Below are 24642 nucleotides of genomic sequence, written 5' to 3' on the forward strand. Positions count from 1 at the left end.
GACTGTGCAGAGAGTCGAACACCTTTCGCCGGAAGGAGTCAGGAACCAGTGGTCGAGGGACGCCGTCGGACTGGACACACAGGAATGTGCAGCCAGAGTTAGGGAGAGGGACAGCGATGATGTTAGGGTCGTTGGCATGGTCGGCCAGCCCCCCTCGTACCTGGGCTGCTGCCATCTCGTCGTAGTCAAGACCGTCGGGAAACTGGATCGCGTTGATCTCGACTCGAGAAAGGGCATCTGCGACCTCGTTTTGAGCCCCCTGTACGTGGCAAAACTCAAGGTCAAGTTGCGAGAGGTAGTCCAGGTGCCGAACTTCTCGCTCCAGGTACTTCGTCGATGCTGAGGGGATGGCGGAGAGGAGTGGCTTGTGGTCGGTATAGATGATGACGCGGAAACCCTCGATGAAGTGCCAGAAGTGCTTCACACTGAGGTAGACGCCAAGAAGTTCCCGGCCAAAGGTGGAGTACCGGCGTTCGGCCGGCTGGAGGGCCTTGGAGAAGAAGACGATGGGTTGAGAGTCACCGTTGAGGCCGTCGTGGAGAACCGCACCGATTGCAACCATGGAGGCGTCAACCATGAGAGACAACTGATCATCGGGGCTTGGGTGAGCTCGGAGTGTTGCATCGGCAACGAGATCCTTCAGCCGTTGAAAAGCCTTCAATTCCTCGGGGGAGAGGTCGACGGGAACGTGCTTCTTCTTGTTGCCAGTCAGCGAGTTTAGTGGCAAGGCAGCCTCGGCACAGTTCGGGATGAAGCGGTTTACCATCCCGAGGAATCGTTGTAATCGGGTTACCGTCTCGGGTGTGGGAAAGTCACGGATGGCCTGCACCTTGTCGGGTAGAGGGCGTACTCCTTTGCCATCGACTAGGTGGCCAAGGAACTTGATCTTGGGTTGGCCAAAAACGCACTTGTCGGAGTTGACGACCAGGCCATGCTCGTCCATACGCTTGAAGACCGTTTCCGGGTGCTGCAATTGCTCTTCTTGGGAGTCGCTGGCGATGAGTATGTCATCGATGTAGGCACAGCAGAAGTCAAGACCGCGCAGGACAGAGTCGATGAAGCATTGAAAAGTCTGAGACTGAGGCGTTCCGGAGGCTGAATGGCATGCGGATGAACTCAAACGAGCCAAATGGGGTGGTGACGGCCGTCTTCGAAACATCCTCTTGGCGACAGGGATCTGGTGGTAGGCTCTTACCAGATCGATGGTGGAGAACACTGTTTGTCTGTGGAGGAAGGACACACAGTCGTGGATGTGAGGAAGAGGGTAGCGGTCAGGAACTGTGATGAAATTCAGCGCTCGGTAGTCACCGCAGGGACGCCAGTCGCCTGCCTTCGCCTTGGGGACCATGTGCAGCGGGGAGGCCCATTTGCTGTCCGATGGACGGATAATACCAAGCTGAAGCATGTGGTTGAATTCGGCTTCAGCAATCCGATGTTTCGCCGGGGCAAGGCATTGAAACATCGCAATATTGGTGGTACCAGCACAGGTTGGGGTCCGCGCTGCATGGGTTCCGGTTGCGGCTTGGGCTGCGCTCTCGAATGGGGCCGCGTCCGCGACTACGGCGGCGTTCTCTACTGTAGCTGCGTTCCCGGCGTTCTCGACTGTGGCTGCGTTCCCGGATCTCGGTTCGCAGGGCACGCATCTCGTCGACGAGCAGTTCGTGGTCTCCTGGGTGATACCACGGTTGACGAATTGGGAGTCAACCACTTGGAACCAGAGCTCCATGTCGTCGTGCCAAGGCGGGGGACGTTTGAGGGAGACAGCGGAAATCTGGTCTCTTTCCATTCGGAGAGTTGATTGGACTGAGGAGGAGAAGAGAAAAAAAATCCTCCTGGCTAGCTCGCCAATAAAGAGTTTGATGTTTCTCTTTATTTGTAAGTAGGATCGTTGTCAGATCTCCCAGGCAGATGTCACGCAGAGCTTGATCGTGGCGTGGAGTCAAGCAAGTAGTGCTGTGAAACTCCGTGCGATGCTGAGCAGGTCTCTGCGAGCTGTGTGTCTGTCCGGGTCTGAGTCCGAGATGAGTCTGAATCTCTCTGTCCCGCGACAGCTCCTTTTATACCGTTTTCAAATGTGTGATATGCGTCAGGGTGAGACGCACATCAAGGAGATTAAGGGCTTGAAAGATATCAAAGCTGCGGTGCGCACCGGTGACGCCACAGGTTCATCAACCTGACTGCACGCAGCCCGGTGGGGACTCATGTACCCGTGGGGACCTAAAATGAGGTCCCCACGGGCAAATTGCTCTGAGAGACTTCAAAATCAGGTCCCCACGGGAAAATTGCTATGAGAGACTTCAAACCATGTTTTAAAGATGTTTCATGACATTTCCTAAAGTGTCCCCATGGGGGTCTTCCTGACCAAAAAACTGTTAGTGTAAAAACAGTGGGGTTACCATAGATTTCCGGCTTGATGGAAATCTATTCAACAGCCACCTCATCTGGCTCCTCTCGATGTGGAGGAGAAGCGGCTCGACTTTGAGCCCCTCCCGGATTACCGAGCTTCTCACCTTATCTCTAAGGGAGAGCCCAGACACCATACGGAGAAAGCTCATTTCGGCCGCTTGCATCCGGGATCTCGTTCTATCGGACAGAACCCATAGCTCATGACTATAGATGAGGGTTGGGACGTAGATAGACCGGTAGATTGGAGCTGAGCCAAAAAGCAAAGCTTTTTGGCTCAGCTCCTTCTTCACCACGACAGATCGGTACAAAGTCCGCATCACAGCAGACGCCGCACCAATCCGCCTGTCGACCTCTCGCTCCCTTACACCGTCATTCGTGAACAAGACACAAAGATTGTTTATTTTATGTATGAATAAATTATTTGACTTGAATTAAAATTGTATATTAGAAATATAGATTTTAGACAAATGATGTTTTTTTTTTTTGCAATTTAGAAATGTCATGCTCCAATGAATGTATTTTGGTTTATTCCAATCAGTTTTGGATACTTGGGCAATCTAGTTAAATCTGGCCCCATCTATTTTAGACTTTGGCCCCCTTTTCAGACACAGCCCTTTTTATAATTTCCCAGATGCATCCTTGCATTTGTTCAAAATATACAGATTGATCCAAACAGCCAGAGACAGGAATAAAAGTGGCAGCAATTGTAATCTCAGATTTTGAAAATGTTTCAAGGCTATTTATTGGAATTCTTGTCAGAAATAAGGACAGTGGTCATTTAGTTCTTTGCATTGAATAGAGCAGATCAAGCCATGAACCAATATTGGCGGTTATGGAAAAAAAAAAAAAACATGCAAGAGTATTACCAAAAGTGCCACAAATGACAATAAATAAATAAAAACAAACAAAATGATTAACATCTCAAAATGTATTTTTTGTTTTTGCAGGATCAAAGTCGTTGCATGAGATATGAGATGGAGAGATCTGAGAAGACTCAACCACAAATGTCAACCAAGGTGTAAGGACCGCATTTGACTGAATGCAACGTTCGCTGAACTGTAGTCTGACACAAATGAAATGAAGTTAAACTTAACTTTATTGACACTGTTTTAAACAACTTGCGACTTCAGTTACAGTGTCAAATCCTTAGACTTCAGCCACCTGCACATTGTGACACATAATATCTGAAGAGAGTAACCCATTTATGCTGTAACCAAATTTGATGTTGCTGTTCAGATAAATCACAAAGAGAGCTCCAATGAAGGCAACAGCCATGACCACACTTCTAGTGATGTCGGTCATAGTGCAAGTGCCCCTGAGCTCCAGAGGCCGGTCAGTATCTTCATAAGAATCTGTCGTGCTTAATCTATTGCAAATTCCCCCATTGTGGGACTATTAAAGGCTTTCTGATTCTATTAATCATAGATATGGTGGAAAACATATTTTTTGAAAACCTGGATTTAACTATTCTTTGTATGTTTTGAATAGCTATTAGATTCTTATTCACTCTCATATTATTATGAGAATAATAAAGGATACCATGAAATCACTGGACGGTATCATACATACATACAGTGAGAGAAGGAAAATGCTTTTCAAGAGTAATTAAAGTAACATTTCGATAGGCTGCATCGCTTATGGGCCAACTAGCATCTCTTTAAAACAACTGTCTTCCTATTACAATGTCTAATACGAGAATGAGCATGCTGAAGTTCAAAATTTGCACCAGAGATCTTTTGAACTTGTTTATTTCAATGTTTCAACAGTTCTATGGCAATTGGCACAAAAGTGTGTGTATATATATTGGATTGGATTGGATTGGATTGGATTGGATTGGATTGGATTTGCCTTTATTAGTCTCACAGTGGAGAAATTTACATTTCACAGCAGCAAAGTGATGAAAGTGATGATATATGTATATATATATATATGTGTGTGTATATCTATCTATCTATCTATCTATCTATCTATCTATCTATCTATCTATCTATCTATCTATCTATCTATCTATCTATCTATCTATCTATATCTATATACAGTAAAGTCTCGTTATATCGATATCGGATATATCGATAGTCCCGGTTATATCGATATTTTTTCGGACTCCCTTGAATATCGATATAACGAGACTTTACTGTATATATATATACACTGTGATATCATGAGAGGCTGGCTCTCAGCGGCACAGGACAAGAAGTGTAATGGACGACAGGTTTGGATACAAACAAAGGTTTTAATCAAAGGTTTCAGGGGGGATTCACAAGCAACCAAGGTTTGAATAGTGTCTCTTCCAATACTTAAATCAAAATAAAGTCTCTTCTGTGGTAAAACTGAAGACGGAGTTCTTTTCCAAGAGTCTCTAGGCCTCACCCCTCTTGACGTCCTCCTCATGTAGCCTAGCCACCTTAGCAAGGTCCAAATCCAGTGTCCTGTCGTGTGGTGCCAACTGGCAATGAGTTCCACGCAGCAATTAACTTCTTCACAGAGCACAGCAATCGAGCTTGTCTTTCCCCAAGCTGCACACTCAGAGGCTCTCTGCCTTAAGAGCCTTGCCTGCCAATCCCGCCCTGATCAGCTGCAGGTGTGTGGTTTTAATTGTTGCCTTCCACCAGATGGGGACAAGACTCTCTCTGGGTGGAGCCATCTTAGGGATTGTATTTGCCCTCCAGGACACAGCCTCTCGTGACATCACAACACACACAAGAGTGGGGGGCACAAATTATGTACAGGATTTTACGGTGAGTAATCTCTCTCTCTGTCTCTCCCTCTTTCAGTTTAACATGAACATGACGGTTCTCTGTCAAGTTCTGACAATACTGATGATGAATATGTTCCCAAACCTGGAGAACAAACAAGTGACAGCTCGGTAGAAGAAACAGAGCAGAAGAAGAAAAAGAGGACAAAAAGACGGAAAGTGCCTTCGACCAACCCACGAAAAGTATATGTAACTTCACATAAAAAAGACATGTGACACCTTCTTCTACCCTGGACACGGATAAACATCATGACACGGATAAACCTCATGAATCAAAAAGTTTACACCTGGCCAATTCCTCTAAGCCACAGACACAAAGACGTGTGACTTGTGCCGACTCATCTGACTCAGAACACCAGCAGACAGCCTCATCCAGTGGTTCTGATATGAAGGTCATGACTTTTAAAAGGAAAACAGATGGCGGCAGGCTCTTCAACAAATCTCACTCCTGTGTGTTTTGCTTCAACCCTTACAGAAAAATTGCACACCATTTGATAACACATCACAAAGATACCCCATGAAGTGGCAAATGTGCTTCAATTTCCAACTGGCTCCAAAGGGAGAAGAATCCAACTGGATCTTCTCAGAAATTAAGGGAATCGTGCCCATAACAATGATGTTCTTCGTGAAGGTCAAGGAATGTTGATACCTCGTCAGCAATCAAAAAAACAGTGGAAGCCAAAGATTACATGCATTGTGTGAATTGTCAGGGCTTCTTTATGAGGAGAGCAATGTGGAGGCACGTGCGGAGGTGTCACTTAAACATGCATAATCAAAATCTGAAACCAGGAAAGACGAGGGTTCAGGCCTTGTGTGAATATGCTCAGCCAGTTCCAGATGGTGTAAATGTACAGTTTTGGAAAATGGTGCTTGCTATGCATCAAGATGCAATCACAAATGCTGATTTCAGGTGATTCTGAAATTTGGGGAACGCCTCTTCAATCAGCATGACTACATAAGACAGTATATGCTTGAGACAGGACGACTGCTTCTACAGGGGAAGAAACATGGAAAGCTTCATGGTGGATTTCCCAATCCCAGTAATTTTCCCTCATGTGATCGAAGCAGTGAGGAATGTAGAAACAATCAGAGAGGAAGTCGTTAGCACTCAAGTTAGGCCACAACCTCAGGAAAATTGTAAATATTATTGAATGTGAAGGATTAATCTCAGGTGATGACGATGCCATTAATAATGCACGGGTGTTCAAACAAATCTGTTGCACCAGATGGAGTGAATGCGTGTCCTCAAAGGCCCTCAGAAACCTGCGTGCGGCAAAATGGAATGTTCCTCAACTTCTGCCTTTTACCGAAGATGCGAAACAGATGCATGAGTATCTTGAGGTCCAAAGACAGGTGCACCAAACAAAACTCAAAGAAGACACAAGTAGGAAACAATGGGGAGAACTTGCATAAGTTACACTTTGCGAAATTATCATTTTCAACCGGAGAAGGGGAAGTTTCTAAGATGCCACTTACTGCGTTTACTTTGAGAGATACTTCGTCGACACATCTGGATGTGGAGCTGGCTTTGTCGGACCTTGAGCGGAAAACTGTGTGGGCAATTCCAAAGAATTTAAATACAAGGTAAACGAGGGTGAAAGGTTCCCATTCTCCTGACACCTGAAGTGCAGACATCCATGACGTTACTTGCCAATACTCGTCATGAATGTGGGATACTGGATGAAAACATTCTTTTTTTCAAGACCACAAGCCCCCAGTCACTTCAGAGGATCTGATGTAATTCGTCAGACCGCCCTAAACTGCGGGGCAAAAAATCTGGAAGCATTGTCTTCCACAAAATTGAGAAAGCACATGGCCACAATGTCCAAAGTTCTCAATTTAAAAGACAATGAAATGGACGAGCTGTCAGACTTCCTCGGCCATGATATCAGAGTGCACCGTCAATTTTATCGGCTTCCGAAGGGTACATTGCAGCTTGCAAAAATTAGCAAGGTACTCATCGCTCTGGAAACCGGAAGTTTGTCCCAGTTTAAGGGCAAGAATTTGGATGAAATCAACATTGATCCCCATGGTAAGAACAAATCTGCATATTTTAGGAAATAATTGCACCTATTTTTTCTCTGCCAGCTGAAGTTTTATCTGTGTTTCCTCTGTTCCTCAGAAAAACTGTGTTGACAATGATATGTCAGGCACTGATGATGAGGACGACAATGATATGACAAAATGTACTCCTACATCAACATCATCGCCACAATCACCTGGTATGTTTATGACTTAATTTTTTTAGTTCAACATGTTTTGTTCAATGCCTTCCCGAAAATGTAGACCATTGGTGTCATACATGTCAGTATAGATTAATGTTGACACAGAAAATAATTGTAAATTCAGAATACTTTGAATTTCTCCACTGTGAGTCTAATAAAGGGTAATGTAATGTACTGTGATCTAATCTAATCTTGCACAAGGAGAGTGGGAGGAGTTACAATCAGTCACTGATGCTGAGACAGCAACATACCCACCCGAAATCCAGTTTTGTTTGCTGTCGGGGATATTACAGACGGTCCACATATGTTGTGTTTTATTTGTATCTACAATGATAATGATAATGATAATGATACATTACATTTTAAGCGCCTTTCAAAGCTCTCCAGGACACTTTACAGTCACAGATAGGCATAGGTACTATAATAAATAAAATACAATCCCAAATAGAATGCAATAAATAAATTATAAATACAAACAAGAGACCTGTTTTTTGTACAGGTAGGTCAGATTGCCAATTCTACTGTTACTATTGACTTGCTGGTTTGCGGTTGTGAAACACAGCTGAAAAGAAAACCATATCTATTTTAATGGTTTATAATGTTCCTTTTTTTCTAGCGCTAGCATGTACAACTGTAGATTTACCAGATTTTTTACATTGTCAATTAGCAATATAAGTTCTGTTTGCATGTAGCAGTGTTAGCGACCCAAAGCAGTTTAGGAAATACAATTTTCTTTGTTTTGAATCTTATCATACCAGAAGGTTGCCAAACCGATGTAACGCTGTCTCCACCATTATCCAGTCACCACACACGGAGGTTTGAGGTGTTTTTGTTGGGTTCTCTCCGCTGAAATAATTCATTCCCTTCCCTCCACCTTGTGACACACCATATGACTGCCATTAGCCTAAAATCTCCCGGGAGGTAGAATTTCCCGATATTTAAGCAATTGTTCCCACAGTGTGGGAGTACATATAATGATTGTATTTTTTTTACTTGCAGCCGAGGGATTGGGGAAAAAAGGCACAATCTGAGTACACTGCATGACTCCCTGTCAAGCATAAGCAGCACTTCAAACTCATGAAATCGAATCTGAGCATTCTCTTTCATTGCTCTTGTCACTTGAAAGTGCCATTTGATATGTTAATTCATAGCGCTATATAATTATATAATACACTACTGAATTTGTTGGATGGATGACACAAACGTTGGGGGTGAAATGATGTGAGTGGAATTTAGAGTCTACAGTGATATCTCAGTTTATGAACTTAATTGGTTCCCAGAAAGTGTGTGTAAGGCGAAAAGTTCATGTTCCAAACATTTATTTCCCATAAGAAACCATTAAAATGAGAATAATCCGTTGCCAGGTCCACATAAAAAATAATTTTCTACAAAATAAGCCTTAAAACTACACAAAATATATCTTATTTTTCTGTATAATAAATGTGCAATTAAAGGACAACCGACGTCTCCGGACAAGTTGTGTTCATAATTTGGAAAATGGCTTCAAAGACTTGTACTGAGCGTATTTTAATAAGATTCCACCTCATATACAGTAAAGTCTCGTTATATCGATATTCAAGGGAGTCCGAAAAAATATCGATATAACCGGGACTATCGATATATCCGACCCTGTTTGCATGTAATTCTCTCCGTGCGTGCATAGAAATAGTATCGATATAACCGGGACTATCGATATATCCGATATCGATATAACGAGACTTTACTGTAGCTATATTTTACATTTTAAGACTCGCGCTTGTTTTTGAGTTGGTGACGTGTCCGTACGTGATGACACTAAAGGAAGGCCCCTGACCGAAAAAAAGACACGTTGTAGCAGTCCTTCCATCACGTCAATGTATTTTGCGGTACTTGTTTGGTCTGAAAACCTCGTGTTGCACCCAAAAGCCACCAAAAGAGGCCATCCAAGCAGTAGGAAGGAATTTATCAGCCTGTGGAAACGGGCTGATTCATTCCTTACACAGAGCTCTGCCGCCATCTTCTGCATTTTCTGTGACACCACACATCAGTCTTGAGCCATTAAAACACCCCGAAAACCTTCTTTAATCGATTGCAAACGTATGCTTTCCTCTTCAGAACTATTTGAATCATATACATAACTGGATCGATGAGAAGGTTTCTTCAGCCGTCATCTGTACAAATTTGAAGGTTTCGGACGTTTCGCCTTCTATCCAAGAGGCTTCGTCAGCGAACTAAAGTCTGACTGATCGTATCGGCCCTATTTATATATCACTAATGTCCAGCCATGGCGGCGCCGGACCCAGCTATGATAGGTCCCTACTCTCAGGTTGGGGGGAGCAGAGGACCACTCCCTGTGGCCCCACTGATTGTTCCTACATTCCTGACTAACGACTGGCCCATTTCCCCCACTCCCACCGGTATCACCTCATCAGCATTACGAATGTTGCCTAACCTGTTTTGCCTAAGCAGGCTATTATATGAACGATCCAAATTGAACCTCACCCCACCAGACCGGTTTAATGAAGGGTTTTGTTGTTTTATAAGAATCGCTTCTTTTACCCCCCTTTCAAACCATCTATGTTCTTTCGCTAAGATTTTAACCTCATTGTCGTCAAATGAGTGGTTGCAAGCTTTGAGGTGCAAATGTACTGCCGATTGAGGCCCACTCGTATTATCCCTGCGATGTTGATAAAGTCTTTTTTTGAGAATTTGTTGAGTCTCCCCAATGTACTGCTCTTTACAATTTTCATTCTTACAATGTATGGAATAAACTACATTACTTTGTTTTTCATTTGGTAGCCTATCTTTTGGATGCACCAATTTTTGCCTTAACGTGTTTATCGGTTTGAAATAAGTAGGAATTTTGTGTTGCCAAAGGACTCTTTCGATGAGAAGGTTTCTTCAGCCGTCATCTGTACAAATTTGAAGGTTTCGGACGTTCATCGATGGACCACTCCTGTACGACTGAGAGCTTACACAGACGCAAAGGACTCTTTGTAATTTTTCAGAAACTCCTGCAATGTAAGGTACTGCTACTCCTCTCCGTTTTGTATCTTGAGATTTATTGGTTTCATTCCCTATTCTTTCTTTCTGACATTTTTTGAATGACCACTGAGGGTACCCACAGTTAGTGAGTGCTCACCTGATATGTTTTGACTCCTTTTCTTTACCTTCAATGCTAGTTGGTATTAGTTTAGCCCTATGCTGGAGGGTTCTGATAACTTCTAATTTGTGTTGAAAAGGGTGGTTAGAGTCAAAAAGTAAGTATTGGTCAGTGTGCGTAGCATTCCTAAAGACTTCTGTTTTTACAATCCAAGAAGGCTAGTTGGTTCTTTTTAATGTCCTCACGAGTAAATTTAATGTTGATGTCTACAGAGTTGAGGTGATCTGTGAAGGATTGAATTTCTTGTTTTTTAATTATGACAAAAGTATCGTCCACATCTCTAAACCAGTGTCTAGGTTTTGAAGGATGTGAGGGCCTGTTTCTCCATCTCTTCCATGTACAGATTTGCCACTATGGGTGAAACTGGTGAGCCCATAGCACAACCATGAATTTGTTTATAAAATGTCTCCCGAAATTGAAAATACGTAGTATTAAGGCAGATTTCCAATAATTTGCAGATGTCATCAGCTTTAAGTTTGGTTCTTTCATGCAGAGAAACGTCCGCCAGCAGTCTCGTCCTCACCACTGAGACTGCTGCTGGGGTTGGGACAGATGTAAAGAGAGAAGTCACATCGTATGATGCCAAAGTTTCCTCAGGTTTCAATATGAGGTCTTTGATCCTCTCTACAAACCCTGTGGTGTTCTCTACGTAATATTCTGTGTTACCAACCAACGGAGCTAAGATAGTTTTTAAATATTTGGCTACATTGTATGTAGAGGAGTCAATGCTACAAACAATGGGTCTGAGGGGGAACCCTTCTTTATGTATTTTTGGCAGGCGTGGCGTGGCCTAATCTAAAATACATCTGTCTGTCTATATGTTTCCTTTCTCTAACTTTTGGAGACAGTCTATCATTTCTTTCTCGTATCTATTGGAAGGGTCCCTTTTTAGTTGCTCATAAGTGTTAGAATCACTGATTAACCTATTTATTTTGTCTTCATAATCCGACGTGTTGAGAAGCACTGTGCATCTGCCCTTGTCTGCTGGCAAAATAGTAATATTTTTATCATAACTGGATGTGTAACAAGAAAGCATATTCTCCGAATCTGAAGCCATTGTTTTGATTTTCCAGCAATGCAAGACGTCTTGGCGTGACGTCATGAACTGGGGGCGGGACGTTCTGAAAATGCCCTATTCGCAGCTCAATTTTTTGCAGATTCTGGACACTTTAAGTCATTTTTATTGGTGTTTTGATTTTGAATAAAAACATCATACTGCATGTTTTGGGTATTTTAGATGCTATAAAACGTTTTTCCGATGTCAGTTAAGAAACAAAAAAGTGATAGAAAGAAATAAACAGTACTTTATAATAAAGTTGTTTCATATACCTTTGTGACGGTAGTTATCAATGGATGACAAACTTCCAGGTTGCATCTTGATGATATCCGAGTGAAGTTGCCGTGCTTTCTCTGCGATAATACCCGCACTCACACTGTTCCCTGGTAGCTGCTTTTCATTAATCCAAATCAACAGAAGTGCTTCTTTTGTGTCGGCTTAACACTAGCCTGTGGTGGGGTCTTTTTCGGTCCCATCATAGCAAAAGTATCATTGATAACAAACCACGTCCCCAATCAAAGGAAAGGGGGGTGCGCCAGCCAACACCTCGTTCGTGTTTTTCGATGATCTCCTTCTTCTGCTCAACCGTAATTTTCTTTTGTGTCCTCTTCGGCTCAACACTAGCCTCTAGTGTGGTCTTTTTCTGCCATAATTGTCACGTTCACTCGAGGACTGGCGACAGAACTCGGCGGACGAAAAAAAGGAAGGGTTTGGATCCGAAATACACGATGGAGACAGTATAGTTCAATAAAGGTTTTACTGAGACACGCAGGGCAAAAACAGAAGGTAAGGCAACCGAACAGACGAGAGGGACCAACCTGCGTACTGCTAGGTGACAGGGTAACGAATGAAAGAATACACCGGCGAGGACCAAGCGGGAACAGGTGGCTTTTAAAGCCAGAAGGCACAATCAAAGGGATTGGAATCAGGTGAGTGTGCCCGGAGAGTAGCCCCTGACGCCAATTAGGATGTGACAATAATAGCAAAAGTACTCCACTCAATAACAAACCACGTCCGCACTCAAAGAAAGCGGGTGACAAAAACTAGTCCGTCAGCCACCACAATCTCCTTCTTCTGCTCGATCGTAATTTTCTTTAATGTCTTCTTAGGCTTAACACTAGCCTGTGGATGGGTCTTTTCCGGTCCCATAATAGCAAAAGTACTCCACTCGATAACAAACCACTTCTACACTAAAAGAAAGGAGTTGACAAAAACTAGTCCGCCAGCCACCATGGTGTTGTTCAACGGTGTGGTTTAGTGTTCATCCGCCGAAAAGTAGTCCGCCAGCCATCGTGGCGCATTGTGGTTTCGTTCGTCCGCCAAAAACTAGTTCATCAGCTAAGACTATATGCTTGCGAATTTAACGTTCGTAAGGCGAAAACTTCGTGGGCTACAGTTGACATTTTTATTTTGTCATGCTTAGAATATCTTGTTTTCTATCCTTTCACCCCACCCCAACTCCATCCCTTTTCAATTGCTGCTGTGGACTGCAAATTTCCCCATTGTGGGACGAATAAAGGTATTCTGATTCTGATTTAAAGCGTTCGTAAGCAAAGGTATCACTCTCTTTCGCAAACCATTCCCCAATTTCTACAGTAATACTTGCATGGCTGTGCATTCGTTAGTACCTGAGCAGGGAATGTTGTGGCCTGTGAGGCCTCTTATGCTTTTGAAGAAATTGTTATTTAATAATATTAATAATAATACATTTCATTTATCAGCGCCTTTCAAAACTCTCACGAACACTTTACAGTCACAGCTATGGTGTTATCCACAAAGGCTTGAATTTTGGAGGAATTTATCATGAAAAAAAACTCAACAAACTTTACACATACATCAATTCTGGCAAAAATGTTATGTCAAAATCAACATCGACAAGTGTGAAAAAAATGGGCGATAGCGCCCCCACAGTAGTTCAATGCAACCTTGCCCTGATACGTTTAGCCTACAGCTATGATGAATAGGATGCCCGTGTAGCACCCTGGGATGTAGAAAAAATATTTTAATAGCATGTGCATGAAGTTAGTTTTTGAATGAGCAATTTTGCTTGCATGTTAACATGGGTCATAGTTTTGCCTTTTTGTCTTTGGCGGTTAACCCAACTTCAAACTTGGGCTGTACAATCTCAATCCCTGGGACAACACGAATAAAAAGTTTTCCACAATACAATTCAACAGAGGCAGAGCATAAAAATGTTGCTGGTTCCTTCTCAATGCAGCATTTTTTGTTGCATTTTCACTGAAAGGACAACCGACGCCTCCAGACAAGTTGTGTCTATAATTTGTAAAATCACTTCAAATGACTTCTACGGAGCGTATTTTACAAAGATTCCACTGCATATAGCTATATTTTACGTTTTAAGACTTGCATTGAATATTCAGAAAGTCTTGCTTTTGAGTTGGTGACGATACCTACCGTGATGTCACGATAGGTATCGTCACTGACCAAGAAAGCGACACACAATGCATTTTGGGTACTTTTTTGGTCTGCAAACTTCGTGTTGATCTGTGTTGATGGTGAAATTAGAAGGAAAAACATAATAATGCAATGGTGAATCGTTGTGTGTTTCACCAAGACTACTAATTGATACTATCTGACACAAATTCCCAGCAGACAAATCAGCCCATTTCCAACGGAGCTTGGGCGCCATCTTGTGTTTTTTCTGGGACGCTACATTGCAGTCCAGATGCCACAAAATGACACGGAAGGACTTCTTTAATCGATTGCAAACATTAATGCTTTCCTCTTCAGAACTATTTGAATCATATTCATAACTAGATGGGTAACAAGAAAGCATCTTCTCCGAATCTGAAGCCATTGTTTTGATTCCAGGCAAGACAAGACGTCTTGGCGTGACGTCACGAACAAGGGGGCGGGACCTTCTAAAATTGAAACTTTTTGAGGTCATTTTGATGAAGTTTTGGGACACTTTAAGTCATTTTTTTTTGTGTTTTTCATTTGACTAAAAATATTAGCCTGTGTGTTTTGGGTATTTTAGATGCAATAAAATGTTTTTCTGATGTCAGTTAGAAAACACAAAATAGGTGTCAGATGTCCTTTAACTATGAAAATTGGGAGGCATCTGTAAGTGTCGACATCGTTCAAATCAATCATATTAGGCAATATGCTCAACAGGAAGTCCACCATTTGGAATTTACTTGCTCTGCACTATTAAGTCATTCACTGTGCAACATGTGCAAAAATGTGTCCACTCCAGTGCCAGGGCTTTTGTCATTTTCACTCAAATTCCAGGATCTACAGAATATTTAGTTTTAGGACTACATAAATATTCAATGTCGCGTAAGAAACTTTAGACTCTCTTCATTCATCAGAAAAAAGAGTTAATTCCGAAATTATATGGGTCTGGAGTAATATGAGGTACAAGTGGGCACGACTGTACAAAACGCAAATGCTGCCCCCTCGTGGAAGGGAAAACACATTGCCAGAGGTCTGACTAGCGCTTTATCAGCTCCTTCCTTAAGAAAAAACTAAACCCAAACAAATTCGGGAATGGCGCTGCACGTCATATTTCCAACTACCGAAAAAATTCGGGAATGGCAGTGAATGAGTTAATAGAGGTCATGTTGACACAAACTCCTAGACTATTAAACCAATCATCTTTAGATGAGGACACTCGGTGTATTTCACCGAAATTTGATTTAAAAGAAAAGTAATTTTGCGAATTTTGATATAAATAGGGGTACGCGGTGTGACCTTTTTAATTGTTCCCTATTCACGGTTTGTGTGTCCCTTGCTCCACACGAGGGCATACACATGTACAGCAGAAACTTTTTTTTTTCTCTCAGGTCTTCGCACTGTTGAAAGCTGGTCATTTATCCATTTGCCGACTATTAAGAAGAGGAGCGATGCTTGGATTGGATTTGGATTGGATTTGCCTTTATTAGTCTTGCAGTGGAGAAATTTACATTTCACAGCAACAAAATTATGAAAGAAATGAAAGTGACATATTAAAGGCAATATCCTTTAGAACAAAACACTTAAATTGAAGGCTATAACACAATAAAGCAGACTTCCCGTTGTACTCATTACACAGCAGGAGTGGGTCGCTGTCTCTGATCGATACTGTATTTAAAAGTTTAATTCACAGCTAATGTACTTTCACTATATTAGCAGCAAGCTCACCCCAGCGGCGCCAGGCCAGCCTCATTTTAGCAATGAGAAATGTAGCATGTGGAGATAATTAGGAGGAAAATCAATGACTTGCCTGTACAGAAAGCATGCGCTTTCCTGCACCGCCGCTTTGAAAATAAAAGTCACATGCGTGAAAGCTGTTGAACCCACGTTACATGGTGACACGTGTTTTTTGTAGGCCTTCTCGCGCACGTTTTTAATGACACTTTGAGGACAGAATCCATCAACAATGGCTCCAATTTCACCCAAATATTTGTCTTTGAAGCATCAAAAAACTCAGAAGAAACCTCGCCAACATGTAAGTCAAAATTTAAAATAAACGTTTTATTGTGGCCTTTGTTTTGAAATAAAAAGGGACACAAAGGGACATAAGTCTTCTTGTGCCTGTCCCAAGCCCAGATAAATACAAAGGGTTGTGTCAGGAAGGGCATCCGACGTAAAAGCTTGGCCAAAACAAACATGCGGATCAAACCTCTAAAGATGGAGGACACTGATTTGCTGTGGCGACCCCTTGAAGGGAAAAGCCGAAAGGAAAAGAAGAAGAAATGAGTTATAAAAGATACGGCAGGAGGCCAGGATAAAACCGTGATGATTTGAAGATTTTAAGGATCATAAGGATCATAAGAAGTGACCCCTGAACTCCAAAAGACTTGATTTTTCTCTGTTCCTTCCATATCAGAGTGTCAATGTTGTTGGACCAGTCTAGTTTATTGTTGAGGAGAACATCCAGCTACTTGTAGGTCACCTTCTGTCTGTACCCTTGGTGTTCATCGGTGCAAATCAGGGCTTTTTGTTGCAGAAATCCACCACCTATATATAAATATATAATATATAAAATAGGCCTTATTTGAATTCAGTGTCTTCCTTGTCTGAATTTGTGGGATCCGTTCCTGTTCTGGACTGGTCTGGAACATGAACATTTCGAAATGTGCATTTGCACGCACCATTGAGGGTTTGAGTACAGCCAACTTCAATCTTGGCCAATCAGAGCGACTTCCTTCATCCCTTTTAAATTCAGCTCACATGAGGCACACGTTAAGCAGTACATGGCACAAGTGCAACAGAGGAGGCCGTACAGGTGATGTGAATGAATAAATGAAATATGATCCCACCCAACACACATAGCGGCGCAAATTAATATCTGACCACCTGCACCTGGATAGAATCAGCTAAAAGTGACTTCAGCCCATTCAGCATCACTACTTGGACCTAATTTCACCTGGACTACGATCTTCTAGTCTCGTTTCTCTGACCAAATTGTCAAGTGCGTTGGTTGGCGTGTAATAGAAAACACCCCCAGTCCACCGGAACGCCCAGCGAGGAGTAAAGTGGACTACCAAATTCTGCCCTGAAAATGAACATGTGTCAGTCTTTACGCCGAGCGCAGGTGCGCCTGCCTCTGAAAATAGGGCCCCAGCAGCGCTAATTGTTTTCCCAGAGCAGAGACAATATACAATGTGACAATGTGAGAACTGTTGAATGTTCTATTCTTGTTTGTTACTGAGATATTTGTGTATAAAGATTTTTTTATGGTTTGAAAAGACTGCTGTAAGAAGCATCCACAATTATCCATTTTCATTTGCGTGTCAATGTTGTCTGTAAATATTTCTTTGCCTAAGGTTATGACATTTATGTTGTGCTAACTGACATGGTTTGTAGTTGGAGATTGATGGTGTTTTAAAAATTGATATTGAATGTGTCACGAAAGCGAGAATACTTTTCCTATAAGTTGTTAGCTTTGCTAGGTTCCTGTAAAACTAAATGGTGAATGTTCAAGGCGAGCAGAATAGCTTACTGTTGTCTAAATCAATGGCTCTTTTGATTTGATGGGTACATCGGAAAAAGTACCATTAAAAAAACTAGCATATGTATTGTAATTTAATGTAACTTTTATATTTTGCCATCATTTCAAAGTGGTTTAGGCAATAGGTTTGAAAATCCTAAATTACCAAGATGAAAGATAAAAGAAACCAAGATAAAAGAAACCTCTGAGTCCTGTTTCAAATTGACATATACTACTTATGTAAAGTAAAAATATATTCGCTTTGATGATTCAAATTGATGCACTTGTTTTCTTCTTCGGGATGTGTGACAGAGATACGTGTCACATGCATGATCACGTCCAAGGACAAATAAGTTTCTTATGATGTACGGTACACATTATGGCCAAGTGGAATGTGAAGACTCAACCTGGCTATCCGTCTTATTTATGTTGACGATGGCTTCCCTGTCGTGATTAATCATTCATGCGAGAAAGGCGCACTATACTGTGGGACAAAACCCTCTTCACCCCTGAGGAAATGAGTGGACACAGAAAAGCTTCATCTGTGCCAATTTTCCAGGGGCGCCTTGAAGGTCTCGTCGCCGTATGTCAGGCGAGATGGCTACAAATTTGAATTATGCTGATTAAAATGCAACTATGGTCAGAAGATTGCTACCTCCAAATCAATGCCTGATGAGCTTGGCCTTTAATACAAAACAAAAAACTGATAGAAATTCATTTAGAACTGCGATCAACATGCAGGCTTGGGCAATAGTGGGTTGAGGGCTGGTTTCCTCATGTGTGAGTGTGAGCTGGTCAGCTCTAGATTTAGGCTTTAAAGGCTTTGTAATCTTTTTTTAAAAAAATGCTTCTGTTCACATTTCCGTCCGTAGCCATTTCAACGGTGCATTAAAAAAATGTTACCCTTGAAAAGACAACCAGGAGAAACAAGACATGATGGTTACTCTTGAGACAATGTAAAGAGTAAGGCTTTCAATTCTTTACAAAACAAAATCTCTGAAAGTGCTAAGATGGATAGTACAATAACTGTCTTTTTCCATTCTAACAAGAGGATTACAATATAACGGGATAACTAAATAACACTATTATGGATGTTTTTATCCCTAACTACAGGTGATCATGATACTATCACAACACAGTGTACTATAATGCAACAACTATTATGCTACAATACTGTAAATATTATATTTTCCGTACTAGGCCTTCGAAGTGTAAGGCTCAACTGAGTGGCCTATTTTAAATCTGCTTTCATATATAGGTCCACATTATAAGGGCAGACAACGTAGAAGTGACTACAGTGGTTATGGTTCATTCTGCTTCCGGATCGGGCAGGTCGGGCGCCGCAAACGGCCGCGTAGTCGGGTCGCACGTCAGCGCGGAGAGCGGGGTAAGGCTGGGGAGAAGACAACCAGTAAAACACCGGCGATCCTGACCCACGCCCGCCGACCCACCCCCGTGGCGTCCGAATTAAGTTTTTTCATGTCATTTAACACAGAGTTTCTATTCAACATTTTGAATGGATTTCGACTTACGATCATTTTGACTTATGACCGGTAAGTCGGAACAGAATCTGGTTATAAGTCGGATTTTACCTCGAGTTGTTAGTCTCTGTGTGCCCTCCGATTGGCTAGCAACCAATTCAGGGTGTCCCCCACCTAACTGCCCGAAGACAGCTGGGATAGGCTCCAGCACCCCCGGGAATGAATATAAAGCGGTCTGGAAAAAGTTATTTAGTGGATACTAAATGGAGCAATGCTAAAGGTGGCGTGCGGTCATTGAAAGATTTGAAAACAAATGATAGGATTTTGAAGGAGGGCAGATCTGGCCCACCACATCATTTTATTCGACCCGTGAAAGCAAATCAAACTTGTGAAATTCCATTATGCTCGCTTAAGTCCAAACCAAAATTTAAAATTGTCCCATGTAAACCACAATAACAATGATTGTTTTTTTACTTCAAATTTGAAAACTGGTTATTCATCAATTTGTTGAGTGTTATGTATGTAATATGTGGAGGAGATTAAACATTCTAATGATTTCCCAAATTCACAACGCCCCTCGCGAAGAAACCGTAACTACAATGTAGCCCGTAGTAAAAAATGACTTTGAGACCCGAAGTCAAGTTACATAAGCAAGACACAGCACAGTATGCACAAACATACACACACACTCTTCTCTCTTGGCAGTCCATCGAAGTCGAAGATGACGTCGCTTCCATTTATTTGTGGGGTATTGGACAGTGGTTATCGACGCTGGCCTCGATGCCACTGTAGGTGACTATGAAGCCCGATTCTGGAGCCACAAATCCTGCCACATTCAGGACATGTGAGGCCAGGACCGGGCTGGCGAGGCGGTACTGAAGCAGCACAAAGGTGTCTTTGCTCGTGCCGCACGATCCTCCTCTGGCTGCGTTTGTTTTCAAGTTGTGTCACCCCTTCGTGGCATAAGGAACGCCACAGTGGCCTGTTAGCTGCAGCAGACTCCAGATCGCTGGGCTTGATGTTGCATTTCTTTAGAGTCTGTTTAAGCTGGTCTTTGTATGGCAGCTTAGGACCACCAGGCTTCCTATTCGCTGACAGGAGTTGTCCATAAAGCACCCGTCGAGGCAAGCGGCAGCTAGGCATCCGGATGACATGTCCAACCCACCGGAGTTGCCTCTTTGCCAGTATAGCCTCGATACTGGTGGAGGCGGTGCGTTGAAGGATGTCGGTGTGTGAGACGCGATCCTGCCAGGTGATGCAAAGGATTCGTTGGAGGCACCTGATGTGGAATGCATCAAGGCGTCTCACATGGCGTTGATAGATGGTCCAGGCTTCTGCGCCATATAGCAGCGTGGACACACACACTGCTTGGTAGACTGCGACTTTTGTTGGAGTTCTTAAGTGGTTGTTTTCGAACACACGAGTATGCAATCTGCCAAAAGCTTTGGAGGCCTGATGGATGCGGGCCTGGTCGTCATCGTCAATTAGACAGGAGGGTGTTAGAATGCTGCCGAGGTAGCTGAATTGTTGGACAACCTTGAGGGGTGTGCCACTGAGGGTGAACGCTGGGGTAGGAGAACTCTCTTTTGCCATGACCTCCGTTTTGGTTACATTGATCACGAGACCGAGTGATCGGTAGACGGAGAACATGGTATCAAGGGCATGTTGCATGGCAGCTGGGCTGTGGGCCAACAGAGCACAATCATCTGTATACTGTAGCTCGTGGATGTCGCTGATCAGGGTCTTGGTCTTGGCCTGTAGGCGTCTGATGTTGAACAGGCTACCATCCAGGCGAAATTGGATTTGTACGCCTTTGTACCACCTTCCTGGATGGACTTATGGAAGAGGAGCGTAGCTGCCATCAGGAACAGGTTGAATATAGCAGGGGCCAGTACACAGCCCTGCTTCACCCCGACTTCCACAGGGAACGGGGAAGATTGCTGGCCACCAACAAGTACAGTTGCTTGCATGCCGCTGTGGAATTGTTTTAGGATGCCGAGAAATTTGGAGGGAACGCCAAATTTCTGCAGTATGGTCCAGAGAATGTCACGGTTAACTGTGTGAAATGTTTTTGTAAGGTCGATGAAGGTGATATAGAGGTCCTTGTTTTGTTCCTTGCATTTCTCCTGAACTTGGCGCGCAGAGAAGATCATGTCCAGAGTGCTTCGATCCTTTCTGAAACCGCATTGTGTCTCTGGGAGGATGTCTTCGGTAATGTGCGATGTAAGACGGAACAGCATTACTTTTGCAAGAATCTTGCCAGCAACAGAAAGTAGGGAAATGCCACGGCTGTTGCCACAGACTGACTTGTCCCCCTTCCTTTTATAAATGGCGACAATGTTGCTGTCTTTCCATTCCTGAGGAAGTGTCCCGTTTTGCCAGATGTTGCAGATGAGGTGGTAAAGCTTCCGTGTCAGGAGGTAACCGCCGCTCTTGAAGACCTCAGCTGGAAGTCCATCAGGGCCAGGGCTTTTGTTGTTTTTAAGGCTCCGGATTGCAGAGAGGACCTCTGTGAACTGAGGAGGTTCATCAAGGGAGGGAACTGATGGAAGCTCTGGGAGGGAGTCAAGGACAGATGTGTCTGAAGGGTTTACTTGGTTGAGCAGGGAGTCAAAGTGCTATGCCCAGCGCTCAAGTATTAGCTGTTTGTCCTTCAGTAGTACAGAACCGTCTGCAGATTTAACTGGGACAATGTGCTGTCTTCGTGGGCCGTGCAGGGATGTTACAGCATCATAGAAGGCGTGTGTGTTGTTGTTGTCTGCATGCCTCTGGATTTCTTGGGCCTTGCTAAGCCACCACTTGTTCTCCATCATCCTCAGCTGTTTCTGTGTTTCACCACGGATGGCCTTGTAGTGAGAGAGGAGAAGTGGAGAATGAGGGTTGGAGAGAAGTGTGGTATGGGCTTTGCGCTTGGCTTCCAGAAGCTCCTGAATGGCAGCTGAGCTGTTATCAAACCAGTCTTGATGACGTTTCTGAGTGAAGCCGATGGTCTCAGAGGCAACTTGATGAATTGTTGTCCTCAATTTTTTCCACCTGCTTTCAACATCAAGGTCACCATTACTGGTGTCCTTGTCCAGGCTGGCAAGTCCCTCTGCCAGCTTGTTGCGGTAGCTGGCTGCACACTCTGAGGACTCCAGGGCCCTGGTGTTAAGACGCCTTTGGGGTTGCTGTTTCTTATGAGGAGGTCGAATTCTCAGCTTGAGCCTGGACTTGATCAGTCGATGATCAGTCCAGCATTCAGCCCCACGCATGGCCCGTGTGATGCAGACGTCATTTTGGTCTTGTTGCCTTGTGATGATGTAGTTCAGTAAGTGCCAATGTTTGGACCTGGGGTGCATCCATGGTGTGATGTATTTCTTTTTCAGTTGAAAGATGGTGTTAGTTACAATCAACTGATGCTCAGAGCACAGAGTGAGGAGTCGGAGGCCATTGCTGTTTATTTTCCCCATCCCATGTCTTCCGATTACTTGTTTCCAGAGACTGGCATCAGTACCTACTCGGGCATTGAAGTCACCCATCAGAACAAGTTTATCAAAGGCAGGGATTTTGGATATGGTTGCATCCAGGGACTCGTAGAAGGCATCTTTGGTGTTATCGTCAGCATCCAAGGTGGGAGCATAGGCGCTGATTAAAGTTGCGAAGCAACCTTTTACCAGGGGAATACGCCAGGTCATAAGCCGTTCACTGACGCCTTGGGGGGACTCAGGGATGTTACTGAGTAAGCTGCTTTTCACAGCAAAGCCAACTCCATGGAGTCTTCGCTCATTCTCTGAGAGACCCTTCCAGAAGAAGGTGTAGCCTTCACCAACTTCTGTGAGTGAATCCTTGCCTGAGAACCGAGTCTCACTGAGTGCGCCAATATCGATGTTGTACCTCCTGAGCTCATGTGCGATGAGGGCAGTTCGTCTTCGAGGTCTCTCCATCCCGTCTCGAGCATCGAGGAGGGTGCGAACATTCCAGGAAGCCAGGTTCATAGTCATGGGTTTGATTATATTTTGTTTTCGACCGCAGAGGGGGGATGCCTTGGTGGCTGCGGTGGGCCACCCAGGTGTGGTGGAACAAGCAATGTTTAGGTCACCTTTTCTAGACCGTTCCCCTATAAGGGGTGAGCAGTGCAAACTCTGAATAGGGCTGCTCAGACGCACAGGATGCTGCCGAAGGATAATGTTGCTCCATCCCATCTTCGCAACGACCATCAATCCTGTACCGCCCCTGTGTAGGAATCAAGCTAGAAGCTTCCAATCACATACATGACCTTCCCCCGTCACTTTATCCTATCGCCAGTGGACTTATATGGTGGAAGCTGAAACCTCCGCTACTAGTGGATTTAGTGTGAGCGCAATTCCTTCCCACACATACTTGGCCGCACCCGCTGTATTCCAGTGGCAAGAGTGAGGACTCAAGACGACCTTCAGGTGACTGCGGTTGCAAGGGGCTGCCGGTGGTCCGATCTGTTAGACTCCGCCTACGCCTACCCCCGGTGCGGATTTGGGATCACTCTTTGTCTGGCCTCTACCCTCCGACCTGTTCGGCTTGGGTGACCCTCCCAGTACAAGACTCCAGCCGACATAGCTCTCAGGGTCATGGAGACGCGCAAAGTGCCTCACCACGATAAGGTGGTGATCCCAGTCGAGGCACACACACACACACACACACACACACACACACACGCACACACACGCACATGCACGCACACACACACAGTGGTTTAAATCTGTAATCTTCGTCCATGCACTTCTCTCTTGGTATACCCCGGAAGAAAAGTGAAGAGGTCGCTCTGCTGACCTAAAGGACAACTCCAGCCTCCATAGTGCCCCACCCCCTCCATATATTCATTCTATTTTCACATTTAAGCAGCTAAGAGTATACCAGAGAAAATCCACACAAGTACTAGGAGAGCAAACAACTACAACGGAGTCAACTGCTGAAGCAGATGTTCTAACGACGCGTCTAATACATACACATTATAATATCGATCTACTGTATATTGATTTCACAGTTGTCGACTTCCATTCCAACACTAAAAGGACACAGCTATGTGCTTTCCATCACTTGCTCACATTTACTCTGTGGGCAAATGTGTTGGATTTCAGCGTCTTCTTCCAAATTCAAGACCTCCGACATAAAGTAAGCACAAATGTCAGACTTGGATGCTTTGCAAACGCCACATCCATCTTGTCCGACGTTGTCCAGGTAAGACAGGAGAGAAACTTTGGCCATCATTTCCTCTCTCTGGACCTGTCCATCACTGTCAGTGTGGATCAGTTGCGCCAAACTTATCATTCGTCTCACACCGGCTGAGCTCAGTCTCATGACAGATTGATGTTGCGTCTGATTCTGAGCAATGTGGCCCACGGTCTTGGGTGGTCCCGGAAAAGGTACAATAATGGCATGAAAAAAATGGGAATGGCGATCATGACAAATATGCACAAATCCCTGAACTCAAGTTGGGAGCCCCTCAAACCATACGGAGTGTCAGTACAGTGCACATGTAGGCCCATGCTCTTGCTCTTGCTGTCTACACCACATGTGCGAATTCTATCACAAAGAGCTGAGCTTTCCGCAGGACACTTTCAAATAAACCACAACAGGCAGCAAAGCCAGCCTCGCAACCTCCCACCGAGACGCGGCAGAGGGGGAC

The sequence above is a fragment of the Hippocampus bargibanti genome, linkage group LG11, assembly GCF_051943395.1.
Source record: "Hippocampus bargibanti isolate YZ-2025 linkage group LG11, ASM5194339v1, whole genome shotgun sequence".
NCBI lineage: Eukaryota > Metazoa > Chordata > Actinopteri > Syngnathiformes > Syngnathidae > Hippocampus > Hippocampus bargibanti.